General features: G+C 52.6%; 38 non-coding genes across 38 annotated transcripts; 12 read left to right on the top strand and 26 right to left on the bottom strand.

The window, feature by feature from the left end:
- Positions 1 to 172: 172 nt before the first annotated feature.
- Positions 173 to 244, bottom strand: Trnad-guc (transfer RNA aspartic acid (anticodon GUC)). The gene has a single exon. It is a non-coding gene; the product is annotated as a tRNA-Asp (tRNA).
- Positions 245 to 345: 101 nt separating this feature from the next.
- Positions 346 to 437, bottom strand: Trnai-uau (transfer RNA isoleucine (anticodon UAU)). The gene is given in 2 exon segments: positions 346 to 381; positions 400 to 437. It is a non-coding gene; the product is annotated as a tRNA-Ile (tRNA).
- A 738-nt stretch (positions 438 to 1175) lies between these two features.
- Trnam-cau (transfer RNA methionine (anticodon CAU)) lies at positions 1176 to 1247 on the top strand. Its single transcript has one exon. It is a non-coding gene; the product is annotated as a tRNA-Met (tRNA).
- Positions 1248 to 1453: 206 nt separating this feature from the next.
- Trnad-guc (transfer RNA aspartic acid (anticodon GUC)) lies at positions 1454 to 1525 on the bottom strand. Its single transcript has one exon. It is a non-coding gene; the product is annotated as a tRNA-Asp (tRNA).
- Positions 1526 to 1626: 101 nt separating this feature from the next.
- Trnai-uau (transfer RNA isoleucine (anticodon UAU)) lies at positions 1627 to 1718 on the bottom strand. The gene is given in 2 exon segments: positions 1627 to 1662; positions 1681 to 1718. It is a non-coding gene; the product is annotated as a tRNA-Ile (tRNA).
- Positions 1719 to 2456: 738 nt separating this feature from the next.
- Positions 2457 to 2528, top strand: Trnam-cau (transfer RNA methionine (anticodon CAU)). Its single transcript has one exon. It is a non-coding gene; the product is annotated as a tRNA-Met (tRNA).
- A 206-nt stretch (positions 2529 to 2734) lies between these two features.
- Positions 2735 to 2806, bottom strand: Trnad-guc (transfer RNA aspartic acid (anticodon GUC)). The gene has a single exon. It is a non-coding gene; the product is annotated as a tRNA-Asp (tRNA).
- Positions 2807 to 2907: 101 nt separating this feature from the next.
- Positions 2908 to 2999, bottom strand: Trnai-uau (transfer RNA isoleucine (anticodon UAU)). Its single transcript is given in 2 exon segments — positions 2908 to 2943; positions 2962 to 2999. It is a non-coding gene; the product is annotated as a tRNA-Ile (tRNA).
- Positions 3000 to 3737: 738 nt separating this feature from the next.
- On the top strand, positions 3738 to 3809 carry Trnam-cau (transfer RNA methionine (anticodon CAU)). The gene has a single exon. It is a non-coding gene; the product is annotated as a tRNA-Met (tRNA).
- A 206-nt stretch (positions 3810 to 4015) lies between these two features.
- On the bottom strand, positions 4016 to 4087 carry Trnad-guc (transfer RNA aspartic acid (anticodon GUC)). The gene has a single exon. It is a non-coding gene; the product is annotated as a tRNA-Asp (tRNA).
- Positions 4088 to 4188: 101 nt separating this feature from the next.
- On the bottom strand, positions 4189 to 4280 carry Trnai-uau (transfer RNA isoleucine (anticodon UAU)). The gene is given in 2 exon segments: positions 4189 to 4224; positions 4243 to 4280. It is a non-coding gene; the product is annotated as a tRNA-Ile (tRNA).
- Positions 4281 to 5018: 738 nt separating this feature from the next.
- Trnam-cau (transfer RNA methionine (anticodon CAU)) lies at positions 5019 to 5090 on the top strand. Its single transcript has one exon. It is a non-coding gene; the product is annotated as a tRNA-Met (tRNA).
- Positions 5091 to 5296: 206 nt separating this feature from the next.
- On the bottom strand, positions 5297 to 5368 carry Trnad-guc (transfer RNA aspartic acid (anticodon GUC)). The gene has a single exon. It is a non-coding gene; the product is annotated as a tRNA-Asp (tRNA).
- Positions 5369 to 5469: 101 nt separating this feature from the next.
- On the bottom strand, positions 5470 to 5561 carry Trnai-uau (transfer RNA isoleucine (anticodon UAU)). The gene is given in 2 exon segments: positions 5470 to 5505; positions 5524 to 5561. It is a non-coding gene; the product is annotated as a tRNA-Ile (tRNA).
- A 738-nt stretch (positions 5562 to 6299) lies between these two features.
- On the top strand, positions 6300 to 6371 carry Trnam-cau (transfer RNA methionine (anticodon CAU)). Its single transcript has one exon. It is a non-coding gene; the product is annotated as a tRNA-Met (tRNA).
- Positions 6372 to 6577: 206 nt separating this feature from the next.
- On the bottom strand, positions 6578 to 6649 carry Trnad-guc (transfer RNA aspartic acid (anticodon GUC)). The gene has a single exon. It is a non-coding gene; the product is annotated as a tRNA-Asp (tRNA).
- Positions 6650 to 6750: 101 nt separating this feature from the next.
- Trnai-uau (transfer RNA isoleucine (anticodon UAU)) lies at positions 6751 to 6842 on the bottom strand. Its single transcript is given in 2 exon segments — positions 6751 to 6786; positions 6805 to 6842. It is a non-coding gene; the product is annotated as a tRNA-Ile (tRNA).
- Positions 6843 to 7580: 738 nt separating this feature from the next.
- Trnam-cau (transfer RNA methionine (anticodon CAU)) lies at positions 7581 to 7652 on the top strand. Its single transcript has one exon. It is a non-coding gene; the product is annotated as a tRNA-Met (tRNA).
- Positions 7653 to 7858: 206 nt separating this feature from the next.
- Positions 7859 to 7930, bottom strand: Trnad-guc (transfer RNA aspartic acid (anticodon GUC)). The gene has a single exon. It is a non-coding gene; the product is annotated as a tRNA-Asp (tRNA).
- Positions 7931 to 8031: 101 nt separating this feature from the next.
- Trnai-uau (transfer RNA isoleucine (anticodon UAU)) lies at positions 8032 to 8123 on the bottom strand. Its single transcript is given in 2 exon segments — positions 8032 to 8067; positions 8086 to 8123. It is a non-coding gene; the product is annotated as a tRNA-Ile (tRNA).
- Positions 8124 to 8861: 738 nt separating this feature from the next.
- Positions 8862 to 8933, top strand: Trnam-cau (transfer RNA methionine (anticodon CAU)). The gene has a single exon. It is a non-coding gene; the product is annotated as a tRNA-Met (tRNA).
- A 206-nt stretch (positions 8934 to 9139) lies between these two features.
- On the bottom strand, positions 9140 to 9211 carry Trnad-guc (transfer RNA aspartic acid (anticodon GUC)). The gene has a single exon. It is a non-coding gene; the product is annotated as a tRNA-Asp (tRNA).
- Positions 9212 to 9312: 101 nt separating this feature from the next.
- On the bottom strand, positions 9313 to 9404 carry Trnai-uau (transfer RNA isoleucine (anticodon UAU)). Its single transcript is given in 2 exon segments — positions 9313 to 9348; positions 9367 to 9404. It is a non-coding gene; the product is annotated as a tRNA-Ile (tRNA).
- A 738-nt stretch (positions 9405 to 10142) lies between these two features.
- Positions 10143 to 10214, top strand: Trnam-cau (transfer RNA methionine (anticodon CAU)). Its single transcript has one exon. It is a non-coding gene; the product is annotated as a tRNA-Met (tRNA).
- Positions 10215 to 10420: 206 nt separating this feature from the next.
- Positions 10421 to 10492, bottom strand: Trnad-guc (transfer RNA aspartic acid (anticodon GUC)). The gene has a single exon. It is a non-coding gene; the product is annotated as a tRNA-Asp (tRNA).
- A 101-nt stretch (positions 10493 to 10593) lies between these two features.
- Trnai-uau (transfer RNA isoleucine (anticodon UAU)) lies at positions 10594 to 10685 on the bottom strand. The gene is given in 2 exon segments: positions 10594 to 10629; positions 10648 to 10685. It is a non-coding gene; the product is annotated as a tRNA-Ile (tRNA).
- A 738-nt stretch (positions 10686 to 11423) lies between these two features.
- Positions 11424 to 11495, top strand: Trnam-cau (transfer RNA methionine (anticodon CAU)). Its single transcript has one exon. It is a non-coding gene; the product is annotated as a tRNA-Met (tRNA).
- Positions 11496 to 11701: 206 nt separating this feature from the next.
- Positions 11702 to 11773, bottom strand: Trnad-guc (transfer RNA aspartic acid (anticodon GUC)). The gene has a single exon. It is a non-coding gene; the product is annotated as a tRNA-Asp (tRNA).
- Positions 11774 to 11874: 101 nt separating this feature from the next.
- On the bottom strand, positions 11875 to 11966 carry Trnai-uau (transfer RNA isoleucine (anticodon UAU)). Its single transcript is given in 2 exon segments — positions 11875 to 11910; positions 11929 to 11966. It is a non-coding gene; the product is annotated as a tRNA-Ile (tRNA).
- Positions 11967 to 12704: 738 nt separating this feature from the next.
- Trnam-cau (transfer RNA methionine (anticodon CAU)) lies at positions 12705 to 12776 on the top strand. The gene has a single exon. It is a non-coding gene; the product is annotated as a tRNA-Met (tRNA).
- A 206-nt stretch (positions 12777 to 12982) lies between these two features.
- Trnad-guc (transfer RNA aspartic acid (anticodon GUC)) lies at positions 12983 to 13054 on the bottom strand. Its single transcript has one exon. It is a non-coding gene; the product is annotated as a tRNA-Asp (tRNA).
- Positions 13055 to 13155: 101 nt separating this feature from the next.
- On the bottom strand, positions 13156 to 13247 carry Trnai-uau (transfer RNA isoleucine (anticodon UAU)). Its single transcript is given in 2 exon segments — positions 13156 to 13191; positions 13210 to 13247. It is a non-coding gene; the product is annotated as a tRNA-Ile (tRNA).
- A 738-nt stretch (positions 13248 to 13985) lies between these two features.
- On the top strand, positions 13986 to 14057 carry Trnam-cau (transfer RNA methionine (anticodon CAU)). Its single transcript has one exon. It is a non-coding gene; the product is annotated as a tRNA-Met (tRNA).
- Positions 14058 to 14263: 206 nt separating this feature from the next.
- Trnad-guc (transfer RNA aspartic acid (anticodon GUC)) lies at positions 14264 to 14335 on the bottom strand. The gene has a single exon. It is a non-coding gene; the product is annotated as a tRNA-Asp (tRNA).
- Positions 14336 to 14436: 101 nt separating this feature from the next.
- Trnai-uau (transfer RNA isoleucine (anticodon UAU)) lies at positions 14437 to 14528 on the bottom strand. The gene is given in 2 exon segments: positions 14437 to 14472; positions 14491 to 14528. It is a non-coding gene; the product is annotated as a tRNA-Ile (tRNA).
- A 738-nt stretch (positions 14529 to 15266) lies between these two features.
- Trnam-cau (transfer RNA methionine (anticodon CAU)) lies at positions 15267 to 15338 on the top strand. Its single transcript has one exon. It is a non-coding gene; the product is annotated as a tRNA-Met (tRNA).
- Positions 15339 to 15544: 206 nt separating this feature from the next.
- Trnad-guc (transfer RNA aspartic acid (anticodon GUC)) lies at positions 15545 to 15616 on the bottom strand. Its single transcript has one exon. It is a non-coding gene; the product is annotated as a tRNA-Asp (tRNA).
- Positions 15617 to 15717: 101 nt separating this feature from the next.
- Trnai-uau (transfer RNA isoleucine (anticodon UAU)) lies at positions 15718 to 15809 on the bottom strand. Its single transcript is given in 2 exon segments — positions 15718 to 15753; positions 15772 to 15809. It is a non-coding gene; the product is annotated as a tRNA-Ile (tRNA).
- Between the last annotated feature and the right edge of the window lie 333 nt (positions 15810 to 16142).

Here is a 16142-nt window from a genome sequence, read left to right as displayed (position 1 = left end):
TTACTACGCGTGGAGAGTCGGCATTAACAGCGAACCCCATAATTAGAAAGTGTGAGGAATGCGAGAACTACTTCCTACGATGTAGCATTTTGCAGCAAGTTAATGGCAAAGTTTATGCTCTTCCGCCCCACACGCGCAACACTCGAGCAGATTTGTGAGATAAAAATCGCGCCTACCCGGCGGGGAATCGAACCCCGGTCTCCCGCGTGACAGGCGGGGATACTAACCACTATACTACCGAGGAAGACGCACCTACCGCATATAATGCACATTAAACTTGTTGGCGTAGCTGATACATCTGAAATCTAGCCTCCAGATGCTGTCAGCTGTTACGACATAAAAGTATGCCCCAGGTGAGGCTCGAACTCACAACCCCGGCATTGCTCACGGCTACTGCCTTATAAGTACCGTGCGCTAACCAATTGCGCCACTGGGGCTACAGCCAAACGCTCTCAATTAGCCATATTCACTTTGCTGCAAACCAGTGGTGGCCACAAATACATACGATCGCCACCTGCGGCCACACTGCTACTTTGGCACCTAACTACGAATGCTTCGTGCTATTCGTGTTTCATATGCTACGCTTACATGCACATCAACTGCCTCTAGTCAACGAAAAAACGCAGAAAAACGCGCGCCTTGCCTCCTGCTACCTGTCGAACAGCGGGCGCAGATATGTGGCAAGGTCCAAGCTCTGCAAGCGCACCGCGACCACGCCGCTGGACGAGAAGTGCCTTCCTTGGGAGCTTGCAGAGCCCTGAAGAACACGTTTCTTAGAGAGGTGCACTTGTCTCGTAGAACGAGACACAGTCCGTGGCCCTATGGCGCAAGGGATAACGCGTCTGACAACGGATCGGAAGATTCCAGCTTCTGATCCTGGCACGGTCGGCATTTTGTTAGTTGCCAACGCGCAGCTCGGCAGTGGATTTCGTATGTCGCCGCATCGAGGAGTGCAGTGTTATTCCTGTGCATCTCGCAGCTGCATGTCGAGGTGATGGTGGTAAATGCCGCTGCCTGCAAGCGTCAGCGTAGCGTCAGTCGAGCAAAGTCGAGACAAGTCAAGCTGAGAGCTGTAGGAGATGTTGCGCAATTAAATGTACGCGTGTGAAAGCCACGCAGACAACACTGTCCAAGTGTCCCACGTGATGTGACGAAGAGCTAGAACACCCCCACACAGCAGAGTGGCGCAGTGGAAGCGTGCTGGGCCCATAACCCAGAGGTCCGTGGATCGAAACCACGCTCTGCTAAAATTATATCTTTTGCTGATTGTGTCGAGATCGATTACTACGCGTGGAGAGTCGGCATTAACAGCGAACCCCATAATTAGAAAGTGTGAGGAATGCGAGAACTACTTCCTACGATGTAGCATTTTGCAGCAAGTTAATGGCAAAGTTTATGCTCTTCCGCCCCACACGCGCAACACTCGAGCAGATTTGTGAGATAAAAATCGCGCCTACCCGGCGGGGAATCGAACCCCGGTCCCCCGCGTGACAGGCGGGGATACTAACCACTATACTACCGAGGAAGACGCACCTACCGCATATAATGCACATTAAACTTGTTGGCGTAGCTGATACATCTGAAATCTAGCCTCCAGATGCTGTCAGCTGTTACGACATAAAAGTATGCCCCAGGTGAGGCTCGAACTCACAACCCCGGCATTGCTCACGGCTACTGCCTTATAAGTACCGTGCGCTAACCAATTGCGCCACTGGGGCTACAGCCAAACGCTCTCAATTAGCCATATTCACTTTGCTGCAAACCAGTGGTGGCCACAAATACATACGATCGCCACCTGCGGCCACACTGCTACTTTGGCACCTAACTACGAATGCTTCGTGCTATTCGTGTTTCATATGCTACGCTTACATGCACATCAACTGCCTCTAGTCAACGAAAAAACGCAGAAAAACGCGCGCCTTGCCTCCTGCTACCTGTCGAACAGCGGGCGCAGATATGTGGCAAGGTCCAAGCTCTGCAAGCGCACCGCGACCACGCCGCTGGACGAGAAGTGCCTTCCTTGGGAGCTTGCAGAGCCCTGAAGAACACGTTTCTTAGAGAGGTGCACTTGTCTTGTAGAACGAGACACAGTCCGTGGCCCTATGGCGCAAGGGATAACGCGTCTGACAACGGATCGGAAGATTCCAGCTTCTGATCCTGGCACGGTCGGCATTTTGTTAGTTGCCAACGCGCAGCTCGGCAGTGGATTTCGTATGTCGCCGCATCGAGGAGTGCAGTGTTATTCCTGTGCATCTCGCAGCTGCATGTCGAGGTGATGGTGGTAAATGCCGCTGCCTGCAAGCGTCAGCGTAGCGTCAGTCGAGCAAAGTCGAGACAAGTCAAGCTGAGAGCTGTAGGAGATGTTGCGCAATTAAATGTACGCGTGTGAAAGCCACGCAGACAACACTGTCCAAGTGTCCCACGTGATGTGACGAAGAGCTAGAACACCCCCACACAGCAGAGTGGCGCAGTGGAAGCGTGCTGGGCCCATAACCCAGAGGTCCGTGGATCGAAACCACGCTCTGCTAAAATTATATCTTTTGCTGATTGTGTCGAGATCGATTACTACGCGTGGAGAGTCGGCATTAACAGCGAACCCCATAATTAGAAAGTGTGAGGAATGCGAGAACTACTTCCTACGATGTAGCATTTTGCAGCAAGTTAATGGCAAAGTTTATGCTCTTCCGCCCCACACGCGCAACACTCGAGCAGATTTGTGAGATAAAAATCGCGCCTACCCGGCGGGGAATCGAACCCCGGTCTCCCGCGTGACAGGCGGGGATACTAACCACTATACTACCGAGGAAGACGCACCTACCGCATATAATGCACATTAAACTTGTTGGCGTAGCTGATACATCTGAAATCTAGCCTCCAGATGCTGTCAGCTGTTACGACATAAAAGTATGCCCCAGGTGAGGCTCGAACTCACAACCCCGGCATTGCTCACGGCTACTGCCTTATAAGTACCGTGCGCTAACCAATTGCGCCACTGGGGCTACAGCCAAACGCTCTCAATTAGCCATATTCACTTTGCTGCAAACCAGTGGTGGCCACAAATACATACGATCGCCACCTGCGGCCACACTGCTACTTTGGCACCTAACTACGAATGCTTCGTGCTATTCGTGTTTCATATGCTACGCTTACATGCACATCAACTGCCTCTAGTCAACGAAAAAACGCAGAAAAACGCGCGCCTTGCCTCCTGCTACCTGTCGAACAGCGGGCGCAGATATGTGGCAAGGTCCAAGCTCTGCAAGCGCACCGCGACCACGCCGCTGGACGAGAAGTGCCTTCCTTGGGAGCTTGCAGAGCCCTGAAGAACACGTTTCTTAGAGAGGTGCACTTGTCTCGTAGAACGAGACACAGTCCGTGGCCCTATGGCGCAAGGGATAACGCGTCTGACAACGGATCGGAAGATTCCAGCTTCTGATCCTGGCACGGTCGGCATTTTGTTAGTTGCCAACGCGCAGCTCGGCAGTGGATTTCGTATGTCGCCGCATCGAGGAGTGCAGTGTTATTCCTGTGCATCTCGCAGCTGCATGTCGAGGTGATGGTGGTAAATGCCGCTGCCTGCAAGCGTCAGCGTAGCGTCAGTCGAGCAAAGTCGAGACAAGTCAAGCTGAGAGCTGTAGGAGATGTTGCGCAATTAAATGTACGCGTGTGAAAGCCACGCAGACAACACTGTCCAAGTGTCCCACGTGATGTGACGAAGAGCTAGAACACCCCCACACAGCAGAGTGGCGCAGTGGAAGCGTGCTGGGCCCATAACCCAGAGGTCCGTGGCTCGAAACCACGCTCTGCTAAAATTATATCTTTTGCTGATTGTGTCGAGATCGATTACTACGCGTGGAGAGTCGGCATTAACAGCGAACCCCATAATTAGAAAGTGTGAGGAATGCGAGAACTACTTCCTACGATGTAGCATTTTGCAGCAAGTTAATGGCAAAGTTTATGCTCTTCCGCCCCACACGCGCAACACTCGAGCAGATTTGTGAGATAAAAATCGCGCCTACCCGGCGGGGAATCGAACCCCGGTCTCCCGCGTGACAGGCGGGGATACTAACCACTATACTACCGAGGAAGACGCACCTACCGCATATAATGCACATTAAACTTGTTGGCGTAGCTGATACATCTGAAATCTAGCCTCCAGATGCTGTCAGCTGTTACGACATAAAAGTATGCCCCAGGTGAGGCTCGAACTCACAACCCCGGCATTGCTCACGGCTACTGCCTTATAAGTACCGTGCGCTAACCAATTGCGCCACTGGGGCTACAGCCAAACGCTCTCAATTAGCCATATTCACTTTGCTGCAAACCAGTGGTGGCCACAAATACATACGATCGCCACCTGCGGCCACACTGCTACTTTGGCACCTAACTACGAATGCTTCGTGCTATTCGTGTTTCATATGCTACGCTTACATGCACATCAACTGCCTCTAGTCAACGAAAAAACGCAGAAAAACGCGCGCCTTGCCTCCTGCTACCTGTCGAACAGCGGGCGCAGATATGTGGCAAGGTCCAAGCTCTGCAAGCGCACCGCGACCACGCCGCTGGACGAGAAGTGCCTTCCTTGGGAGCTTGCAGAGCCCTGAAGAACACGTTTCTTAGAGAGGTGCACTTGTCTCGTAGAACGAGACACAGTCCGTGGCCCTATGGCGCAAGGGATAACGCGTCTGACAACGGATCGGAAGATTCCAGCTTCTGATCCTGGCACGGTCGGCATTTTGTTAGTTGCCAACGCGCAGCTCGGCAGTGGATTTCGTATGTCGCCGCATCGAGGAGTGCAGTGTTATTCCTGTGCATCTCGCAGCTGCATGTCGAGGTGATGGTGGTAAATGCCGCTGCCTGCAAGCGTCAGCGTAGCGTCAGTCGAGCAAAGTCGAGACAAGTCAAGCTGAGAGCTGTAGGAGATGTTGCGCAATTAAATGTACGCGTGTGAAAGCCACGCAGACAACACTGTCCAAGTGTCCCACGTGATGTGACGAAGAGCTAGAACACCCCCACACAGCAGAGTGGCGCAGTGGAAGCGTGCTGGGCCCATAACCCAGAGGTCCGTGGATCGAAACCACGCTCTGCTAAAATTATATCTTTTGCTGATTGTGTCGAGATCGATTACTACGCGTGGAGAGTCGGCATTAACAGCGAACCCCATAATTAGAAAGTGTGAGGAATGCGAGAACTACTTCCTACGATGTAGCATTTTGCAGCAAGTTAATGGCAAAGTTTATGCTCTTCCGCCCCACACGCGCAACACTCGAGCAGATTTGTGAGATAAAAATCGCGCCTACCCGGCGGGGAATCGAACCCCGGTCTCCCGCGTGACAGGCGGGGATACTAACCACTATACTACCGAGGAAGACGCACCTACCGCATATAATGCACATTAAACTTGTTGGCGTAGCTGATACATCTGAAATCTAGCCTCCAGATGCTGTCAGCTGTTACGACATAAAAGTATGCCCCAGGTGAGGCTCGAACTCACAACCCCGGCATTGCTCACGGCTACTGCCTTATAAGTACCGTGCGCTAACCAATTGCGCCACTGGGGCTACAGCCAAACGCTCTCAATTAGCCATATTCACTTTGCTGCAAACCAGTGGTGGCCACAAATACATACGATCGCCACCTGCGGCCACACTGCTACTTTGGCACCTAACTACGAATGCTTCGTGCTATTCGTGTTTCATATGCTACGCTTACATGCACATCAACTGCCTCTAGTCAACGAAAAAACGCAGAAAAACGCGCGCCTTGCCTCCTGCTACCTGTCGAACAGCGGGCGCAGATATGTGGCAAGGTCCAAGCTCTGCAAGCGCACCGCGACCACGCCGCTGGACGAGAAGTGCCTTCCTTGGGAGCTTGCAGAGCCCTGAAGAACACGTTTCTTAGAGAGGTGCACTTGTCTCGTAGAACGAGACACAGTCCGTGGCCCTATGGCGCAAGGGATAACGCGTCTGACAACGGATCGGAAGATTCCAGCTTCTGATCCTGGCACGGTCGGCATTTTGTTAGTTGCCAACGCGCAGCTCGGCAGTGGATTTCGTATGTCGCCGCATCGAGGAGTGCAGTGTTATTCCTGTGCATCTCGCAGCTGCATGTCGAGGTGATGGTGGTAAATGCCGCTGCCTGCAAGCGTCAGCGTAGCGTCAGTCGAGCAAAGTCGAGACAAGTCAAGCTGAGAGCTGTAGGAGATGTTGCGCAATTAAATGTACGCGTGTGAAAGCCACGCAGACAACACTGTCCAAGTGTCCCACGTGATGTGACGAAGAGCTAGAACACCCCCACACAGCAGAGTGGCGCAGTGGAAGCGTGCTGGGCCCATAACCCAGAGGTCCGTGGATCGAAACCACGCTCTGCTAAAATTATATCTTTTGCTGATTGTGTCGAGATCGATTACTACGCGTGGAGAGTCGGCATTAACAGCGAACCCCATAATTAGAAAGTGTGAGGAATGCGAGAACTACTTCCTACGATGTAGCATTTTGCAGCAAGTTAATGGCAAAGTTTATGCTCTTCCGCCCCACACGCGCAACACTCGAGCAGATTTGTGAGATAAAAATCGCGCCTACCCGGCGGGGAATCGAACCCCGGTCTCCCGCGTGACAGGCGGGGATACTAACCACTATACTACCGAGGAAGACGCACCTACCGCATATAATGCACATTAAACTTGTTGGCGTAGCTGATACATCTGAAATCTAGCCTCCAGATGCTGTCAGCTGTTACGACATAAAAGTATGCCCCAGGTGAGGCTCGAACTCACAACCCCGGCATTGCTCACGGCTACTGCCTTATAAGTACCGTGCGCTAACCAATTGCGCCACTGGGGCTACAGCCAAACGCTCTCAATTAGCCATATTCACTTTGCTGCAAACCAGTGGTGGCCACAAATACATACGATCGCCACCTGCGGCCACACTGCGACTTTGGCACCTAACTACGAATGCTTCGTGCTATTCGTGTTTCATATGCTACGCTTACATGCACATCAACTGCCTCTAGTCAACGAAAAAACGCAGAAAAACGCGCGCCTTGCCTCCTGCTACCTGTCGAACAGCGGGCGCAGATATGTGGCAAGGTCCAAGCTCTGCAAGCGCACCGCGACCACGCCGCTGGACGAGAAGTGCCTTCCTTGGGAGCTTGCAGAGCCCTGAAGAACACGTTTCTTAGAGAGGTGCACTTGTCTCGTAGAACGAGACACAGTCTGTGGCCCTATGGCGCAAGGGATAACGCGTCTGACAACGGATCGGAAGATTCCAGCTTCTGATCCTGGCACGGTCGGCAATTTGTTAGTTGCCAACGCGCAGCTCGGCAGTGGATTTCGTATGTCGCCGCATCGAGGAGTGCAGTGTTATTCCTGTGCATCTCGCAGCTGCATGTCGAGGTGATGGTGGTAAATGCCGCTGCCTGCAAGCGTCAGCGTAGCGTCAGTCGAGCAAAGTCGAGACAAGTCAAGCTGAGAGCTGTAGGAGATGTTGCGCAATTAAATGTACGCGTGTGAAAGCCACGCAGACAACACTGTCCAAGTGTCCCACGTGATGTGACGAAGAGCTAGAACACCCCCACACAGCAGAGTGGCGCAGTGGAAGCGTGCTGGGCCCATAACCCAGAGGTCCGTGGATCGAAACCACGCTCTGCTAAAATTATATCTTTTGCTGATTGTGTCGAGATCGATTACTACGCGTGGAGAGTCGGCATTAACAGCGAACCCCATAATTAGAAAGTGTGAGGAATGCGAGAACTACTTCCTACGATGTAGCATTTTGCAGCAAGTTAATGGCAAAGTTTATGCTCTTCCGCCCCACACGCGCAACACTCGAGCAGATTTGTGAGATAAAAATCGCGCCTACCCGGCGGGGAATCGAACCCCGGTCTCCCGCGTGACAGGCGGGGATACTAACCACTATACTACCGAGGAAGACGCACCTACCGCATATAATGCACATTAAACTTGTTGGCGTAGCTGATACATCTGAAATCTAGCCTCCAGATGCTGTCAGCTGTTACGACATAAAAGTATGCCCCAGGTGAGGCTCGAACTCACAACCCCGGCATTGCTCACGGCTACTGCCTTATAAGTACCGTGCGCTAACCAATTGCGCCACTGGGGCTACAGCCAAACGCTCTCAATTAGCCATATTCACTTTGCTGCAAACCAGTGGTGGCCACAAATACATACGATCGCCACCTGCGGCCACACTGCTACTTTGGCACCTAACTACGAATGCTTCGTGCTATTCGTGTTTCATATGCTACGCTTACATGCACATCAACTGCCTCTAGTCAACGAAAAAACGCAGAAAAACGCGCGCCTTGCCTCCTGCTACCTGTCGAACAGCGGGCGCAGATATGTGGCAAGGTCCAAGCTCTGCAAGCGCACCGCGACCACGCCGCTGGACGAGAAGTGCCTTCCTTGGGAGCTTGCAGAGCCCTGAAGAACACGTTTCTTAGAGAGGTGCACTTGTCTCGTAGAACGAGACACAGTCCGTGGCCCTATGGCGCAAGGGATAACGCGTCTGACAACGGATCGGAAGATTCCAGCTTCTGATCCTGGCACGGTCGGCATTTTGTTAGTTGCCAACGCGCAGCTCGGCAGTGGATTTCGTATGTCGCCGCATCGAGGAGTGCAGTGTTATTCCTGTGCATCTCGCAGCTGCATGTCGAGGTGATGGTGGTAAATGCCGCTGCCTGCAAGCGTCAGCGTAGCGTCAGTCGAGCAAAGTCGAGACAAGTCAAGCTGAGAGCTGTAGGAGATGTTGCGCAATTAAATGTACGCGTGTGAAAGCCACGCAGACAACACTGTCCAAGTGTCCCACGTGATGTGACGAAGAGCTAGAACACCCCCACACAGCAGAGTGGCGCAGTGGAAGCGTGCTGGGCCCATAACCCAGAGGTCCGTGGATCGAAACCACGCTCTGCTAAAATTATATTTTTTGCTGATTGTGTCGAGATCGATTACTACGCGTGGAGAGTCGGCATTAACAGCGAACCCCATAATTAGAAAGTGTGAGGAATGCGAGAACTACTTCCTACGATGTAGCATTTTGCAGAAAGTTAATGGCAAAGTTTATGCTCTTCCGCCCCACACGCGCAACACTCGAGCAGATTTGTGAGATAAAAATCGCGCCTACCCGGCGGGGAATCGAACCCCGGTCTCCCGCGTGACAGGCGGGGATACTAACCACTATACTACCGAGGAAGACGCACCTACCGCATATAATGCACATTAAACTTGTTGGCGTAGCTGATACATCTGAAATCTAGCCTCCAGATGCTGTCAGCTGTTACGACATAAAAGTATGCCCCAGGTGAGGCTCGAACTCACAACCCCGGCATTGCTCACGGCTACTGCTTTATAAGTACCGTGCGCTAACCAATTGCGCCACTGGGGCTACAGCCAAACGCTCTCAATTAGCCATATTCACTTTGCTGCAAACCAGTGGTGGCCACAAATACATACGATCGCCACCTGCGGCCACACTGCTACTTTGGCACCTAACTACGAATGCTTCGTGCTATTCGTGTTTCATATGCTACGCTTACATGCACATCAACTGCCTCTAGTCAACGAAAAAACGCAGAAAAACGCGCGCCTTGCCTCCTGCTACCTGTCGAACAGCGGGCGCAGATATGTGGCAAGGTCCAAGCTCTGCAAGCGCACCGCGACCACGCCGCTGGACGAGAAGTGCCTTCCTTGGGAGCTTGCAGAGCCCTGAAGAACACGTTTCTTAGAGAGGTGCACTTGTCTCGTAGAACGAGACACAGTCCGTGGCCCTATGGCGCAAGGGATAACGCGTCTGACAACGGATCGGAAGATTCCAGCTTCTGATCCTGGCACGGTCGGCATTTTGTTAGTTGCCAACGCGCAGCTCGGCAGTGGATTTCGTATGTCGCCGCATCGAGGAGTGCAGTGTTATTCCTGTGCATCTCGCAGCTGCATGTCGAGGTGATGGTGGTAAATGCCGCTGCCTGCAAGCGTCAGCGTAGCGTCAGTCGAGCAAAGTCGAGACAAGTCAAGCTGAGAGCTGTAGGAGATGTTGCGCAATTAAATGTACGCGTGTGAAAGCCACGCAGACAACACTGTCCAAGTGTCCCACGTGATGTGACGAAGAGCTAGAACACCCCCAAACAGCTGAGTGGCGCAGTGGAAGCGTGCTGGGCCCATAACCCAGAGGTCCGTGGATCGAAACCACGCTCTGCTAAAATTATATCTTTTGCTCATTGTGTCGAGATCGATTACTACGCGTGGAGAGTCGGCATTAACAGCGAACCCCATAATTAGAAAGTGTGAGGAATGCGAGAACTACTTCCTACGATGTAGCATTTTGCAGCAAGTTAATGGCAAAGTTAATGCTCTTCCGCCCCACACGCGCAACACTCGAGCAGATTTGTGAGTTAAAAATCGCGCCTCCCCGGCGGGGAATCGAACCCCGGTCTCCCGCGTGACAGGCGGGGATACTAACCACTATACTACCGAGGAAGACGCACCTACCGCATATAATGCACATTAAACTTGTTGGCGTAGCTGATACATCTGAAATCTAGCCTCCAGATGCTGTCAGCTGTTACGACATAAAAGTATGCCCCAGGTGAGGCTCGGACTCACAACCCCGGCATTGCTCACGGCTACTGCCTTATAAGTACCGTGCGCTAACCAATTGCGCCACTGGGGCTACAGCCAAACGCTCTCAATTAGCCATATTCACTTTGCTGCAAACCAGTGGTGGCCACAAATACATACGATCGCCACCTGCGGCCACACTGCTACTTTGGCACCTAACTACGAATGCTTCGTGCTATTCGTGTTTCATATGCTACGCTTACATGCACATCAACTGCCTCTAGTCAACGAAAAAACGCAGAAAAACGCGCGCCTTGCCTCCTGCTACCTGTCGAACAGCGGGCGCAGATATGTGGCAAGGTCCAAGCTCTGCAAGCGCACCGCGACCACGCCGCTGGACGAGAAGTGCCTTCCTTGGGAGCTTGCAGAGCCCTGAAGAACACGTTTCTTAGAGAGGTGCACTTGTCTCGTAGAACGAGACACAGTCCGTGGCCCTATGGCGCAAGGGATAACGCGTCTGACAACGGATCGGAAGATTCCAGCTTCTGATCCTGGCACGGTCGGCATTTTGTTAGTTGCCAACGCGCAGCTCGGCAGTGGATTTCGTATGTCGCCGCATCGAGGAGTGCAGTGTTATTCCTGTGCATCTCGCAGCTGCATGTCGAGGTGATGGTGGTAAATGCCGCTGCCTGCAAGCGTCAGCGTAGCGTCAGTCGAGCAAAGTCGAGACAAGTCAAGCTGAGAGCTGTAGGAGATGTTGCGCAATTAAATGTACGCGTGTGAAAGCCACGCAGACAACACTGTCCAAGTGTCCCACGTGATGTGACGAAGAGCTAGAACACCCCCACACAGCAGAGTGGCGCAGTGGAAGCGTGCTGGGCCCATAACCCAGAGGTCCGTGGATCGAAACCACGCTCTGCTAAAATTATATTTTTTGCTGATTGTGTCGAGATCGATTACTACGCGTGGAGAGTCGGCATTAACAGCGAACCCCATAATTAGAAAGTGTGAGGAATGCGAGAACTACTTCCTACGATGTAGCATTTTGCAGCAAGTTAATGGCAAAGTTTATGCTCTTCCGCCCCACACGCGCAACACTCGAGCAGATTTGTGAGATAAAAATCGCGCCTACCCGGCGGGGAATCGAACCCCGGTCTCCCGCGTGACAGGCGGGGATACTAACCACTATACTACCGAGGAAGACGCACCTACCGCATATAATGCACATTAAACTTGTTGGCGTAGCTGATACATCTGAAATCTAGCCTCCAGATGCTGTCAGCTGTTACGACATAAAAGTATGCCCCAGGTGAGGCTCGAACTCACAACCCCGGCATTGCTCACGGCTACTGCTTTATAAGTACCGTGCGCTAACCAATTGCGCCACTGGGGCTACAGCCAAACGCTCTCAATTAGCCATATTCACTTTGCTGCAAACCAGTGGTGGCCACAAATACATACGATCGCCACCTGCGGCCACACTGCTACTTTGGCACCTAACTACGAATGCTTCGTGCTATTCGTGTTTCATATGCTACGCTTACATGCACATCAACTGCCTCTAGTCAACGAAAAAACGCAGAAAAACGCGCGCCTTGCCTCCTGCTACCTGTCGAACAGCGGGCGCAGATATGTGGCAAGGTCCAAGCTCTGCAAGCGCACCGCGACCACGCCGCTGGACGAGAAGTGCCTTCCTTGGGAGCTTGCAGAGCCCTGAAGAACACGTTTCTTAGAGAGGTGCACTTGTCTCGTAGAACGAGACACAGTCCGTGGCCCTATGGCGCAAGGGATAACGCGTCTGACAACGGATCGGAAGATTCCAGCTTCTGATCCTGGCACGGTCGGCATTTTGTTAGTTGCCAACGCGCAGCTCGGCAGTGGATTTCGTATGTCGCCGCATCGAGGAGTGCAGTGTTATTCCTGTGCATCTCGCAGCTGCATGTCGAGGTGATGGTGGTAAATGCCGCTGCCTGCAAGCGTCAGCGTAGCGTCAGTCGAGCAAAGTCGAGACAAGTCAAGCTGAGAGCTGTAGGAGATGTTGCGCAATTAAATGTACGCGTGTGAAAGCCACGCAGACAACACTGTCCAAGTGTCCCACGTGATGTGACGAAGAGCTAGAACACCCCCAAACAGCTGAGTGGCGCAGTGGAAGCGTGCTGGGCCCATAACCCAGAGGTCCGTGGATCGAAACCACGCTCTGCTAAAATTATATCTTTTGCTGATTGTGTCGAGATCGATTACTACGCGTGGAGAGTCGGCATTAACAGCGAACCCCATAATTAGAAAGTGTGAGGAATGCGAGAACTACTTCCTACGATGTAGCATTTTGCAGCAAGTTAATGGCAAAGTTAATGCTCTTCCGCCCCACACGCGCAACACTCGAGCAGATTTGTGAGTTAAAAATCGCGCCTCCCCGGCGGGGAATCGAACCCCGGTCTCCCGCGTGACAGGCGGGGATACTAACCACTATACTACCGAGGAAGACGCACCTACCGCATATAATGCACATTAAACCTGTTGGCGTAGCTGATACATCTGAAATCTAGCCTCCAGATGCTGTCAGCTGTTACGACATAAAAGTATGCCCCAGGTGAGGCTCGGACTCACAACCCCGGCATTGCTCACGGCTACTGCCTTATAAGTACCGTGCGCTAACCAATTGCGCCACTGGGGCTACAGCCAAACGCTCTCAATTAGCCATATTCACTTTGCTGCAAACCAGTGGTGGCCACAAATACATACGATCGCCACCTGCGGCCACACTGCGACTTTGGCACCTAACTACGAATGCTTCGTGCTATTCGTGTTTCATATGCTACGCTTACATGCACATCAACTGCCTCTAGTCAACGAAAAAACGCAGAAAAACGCGCGCCTTGCCTCCTGCTACCTGTCGAACAGCGGGCGCAGATATGTGGCAAGGTCCAAGCTCTGCAAGCGCACCGCGACCACGCCGCTGGACGAGAAGTGCCTTCCTTGGGAGCTTGCAGAGCCCTGAAGAACACGTTTCTTAGAGAGGTGCACTTGTCTCGTAGAACGAGACACAGTCTGTGGCCCTATGGCGCAAGGGATAACGCGTCTGACAACGGATCGGAAGATTCCAGCTTCTGATCCTGGCACGGTCGGCAATTTGTTAGTTGCCAACGCGCAGCTCGGCAGTGGATTTCGTATGTCGCCGCATCGAGGAGTGCAGTGTTATTCCTGTGCATCTCGCAGCTGCATGTCGAGGTGATGGTGGTAAATGCCGCTGCCTGCAAGCGTCAGCGTAGCGTCAGTCGAGCAAAGTCGAGACAAGTCAAGCTGAGAGCTGTAGGAGATGTTGCGCAATTAAATGTACGCGTGTGAAAGCCACGCAGACAACACTGTCCAAGTGTCCCACGTGATGTGACGAAGAGCTAGAACACCCCCACACAGCAGAGTGGCGCAGTGGAAGCGTGCTGGGCCCATAACCCAGAGGTCCGTGGATCGAAACCACGCTCTGCTAAAATTATATCTTTTGCTGATTGTGTCGAGATCGATTACTACGCGTGGAGAGTCGGCATTAACAGCGAACCCCATAATTAGAAAGTGTGAGGAATGCGAGAACTACTTCCTACGATGTAGCATTTTGCAGCAAGTTAATGGCAAAGTTTATGCTCTTCCGCCCCACACGCGCAACACTCGAGCAGATTTGTGAGATAAAAATCGCGCCTCCCCGGCGGGGAATCGAACCCCGGTCTCCCGTGTGACAGGCGGGGATACTAACCACTATACTACCGAGGAAGACGCACCTACCGCATATAATGAACATTAAACTTGTTGGCGTAGCTGATACATCTGAAATCTAGCCTCCAGATGCTGTCAGCTGTTACGACATAAAAGTATGCCCCAGGTGAGGCTCGGACTCACAACCCCGGCATTGCTCACGGCTACTGCCTTATAAGTACCGTGCGCTAACCAATTGCGCCACTGGGGCTACAGCCAAACGCTCTCAATTAGCCATATTCACTTTGCTGCAAACCAGTGGTGGCCACAAATACATACGATCGCCACCTGCGGCCACACTGCTACTTTGGCACCTAACTACGAATGCTTCGTGCTATTCGTGTTTCATATGCTACGCTTACATGCACATCAACTGCCTCTAGTCAACGAAAAAACGCAGAAAAACGCGCGCCTTGCCTCCTGCTACCTGTCGAACAGCGGGCGCAGATATGTGGCAAGGTCCAAGCTCTGCAAGCGCACCGCGACCACGCCGCTGGACGAGAAGTGCCTTCCTTGGGAGCTTGCAGAGCCCTGAAGAACACGTTTCTTAGAGAGGTGCACTTGTCTCGTAGAACGAGACACAGTCCGTGGCCCTATGGCGCAAGGGATAACGCGTCTGACAACGGATCGGAAGATTCCAGCTTCTGATCCTGGCACGGTCGGCATTTTGTTAGTTGCCAACGCGCAGCTCGGCAGTGGATTTCGTATGTCGCCGCATCGAGGAGTGCAGTGTTATTCCTGTGCATCTCGCAGCTGCATGTCGAGGTGATGGTGGTAAATGCCGCTGCCTGCAAGCGTCAGCGTAGCGTCAGTCGAGCAAAGTCGAGACAAGTCAAGCTGAGAGCTGTAGGAGATGTTGCGCAATTAAATGTACGCGTGTGAAAGCCACGCAGACAACACTGTCCAAGTGTCCCACGTGATGTGACGAAGAGCTAGAACACCCCCACACAGCAGAGTGGCGCAGTGGAAGCGTGCTGGGCCCATAACCCAGAGGTCCGTGGATCGAAACCACGCTCTGCTAAAATTATATCTTTTGCTGATTGTGTCGAGATCGATTACTACGCGTGGAGAGTCGGCATTAACAGCGAACCCCATAATTAGAAAGTGTGAGGAATGCGAGAACTACTTCCTACGATGTAGCATTTTGCAGCAAGTTAATGGCAAAGTTTATGCTTTTCCGCCCCACACGCGCAACACTCGAGCAGATTTGTGAGATAAAAACCGCGCCTACCCGGCGGGGAATCGAACCCCGGTCTCCCGCGTGACAGGCGGGGATACTAACCACTATACTACCGAGGAAGACGCACCTACCGCATATAATGCACATTAAACTTGTTGGCGTAGCTGATACATCTGAAATCTAGCCTCCAGATGCTGTCAGCTGTTACGACATAAAAGTATGCCCCAGGTGAGGCTCGAACTCACAACCCCGGCATTGCTCACGGCTACTGCTTTATAAGTACCGTGCGCTAACCAATTGCGCCACTGGGGCTACAGCCAAACGCTCTCAATTAGCCATATTCACTTTGCTGCAAACCAGTGGTGGCCACAAATACATACGATCGCCACCTGCGGCCACACTGCTACTTTGGCACCTAACTACGAATGCTTCGTGCTATTCGTGTTTCATATGCTACGCTTACATGCACATCAACTGCCTCTAGTCAACGAAAAAACGCAGAAAAACGCGCGCCTTGCCTCCTGCTACCTGTCGAACAGCGGGCGCAGATATGTGGCAAGGTCCAAGCTCTGCAAGCGCACCGCGACCACGCCGCTGGACGAGAAGTGCCTTCCTTGGGAGCTTGCAGAGCCCTGAAGAACACGT

Source organism: Schistocerca gregaria, chromosome 8, assembly GCF_023897955.1.
Source record: "Schistocerca gregaria isolate iqSchGreg1 chromosome 8, iqSchGreg1.2, whole genome shotgun sequence".
Lineage (NCBI taxonomy): Eukaryota > Metazoa > Arthropoda > Insecta > Orthoptera > Acrididae > Schistocerca > Schistocerca gregaria.
Note: the sequence above shows the minus strand (reverse complement) of the source record. Positions and strands in the feature narration are given on the sequence as shown.